The following is a 727-nucleotide window of genomic DNA, read 5'->3' as shown; positions in this document are numbered from 1 at the left end:
ATAATAATAATAATAATAATAATAATAATAATAATAATAATAATAATAATTAATATAATATTTTAAATCGAAACAACTTATTTTAAACAAAACTAAAGTAAAAGTTCAACTTTTCAATTTTTTTTCATCATCATTATTAATAATATTAGTATGTATATATTAAATATTTATATTATTATTATTATTAATTTATAATATTTTTACATAATTTAAAAATATTTAAACGTTTTTATTATTATTATTTTAAAACTTTTGACAGTTTTTAAAGTATTTTTTTTCCCAAGAGGTATTATAAATTTTAATTTTTTTTATATCGAGTTCTACCAACTTTAGAAAAAAAAAAAAAAAAACGAAAAAATTTAATTTTGACTTTGTAGTGCGTGTCACAATTTAAATAAGAAAAAAAATCAAACTTTTTTTTTTTTTTTTTTTTATTCGAAGTAATCACGATAAACTTTATTAATATTTAATAAGTGCAAAAAGAAACGACTATTATTATTATCATTATTATCATCATCATCATTATCATTATTATCATTATCATTCGTAAAAAATCGATCAATTTTTTGAAATTTATTATTACTTTTACTTGCATACTCTCATTTAAAATATTATTATTATTATTACAATGAAAGTTTTTACCAAAAAAAAAAAAAAATTACAGTAACTAAATGATTATCATTATTATTATTATTATCATCATCATTATCATTATCATTATTATTTA

The sequence above is a fragment of the Pediculus humanus genome, genomic scaffold (assembly GCF_000006295.1).
Source record: "Pediculus humanus corporis 1103172108298 genomic scaffold, whole genome shotgun sequence".
Lineage (NCBI taxonomy): Eukaryota > Metazoa > Arthropoda > Insecta > Psocodea > Pediculidae > Pediculus > Pediculus humanus.
This window is presented reverse-complemented; position numbering follows the sequence as displayed.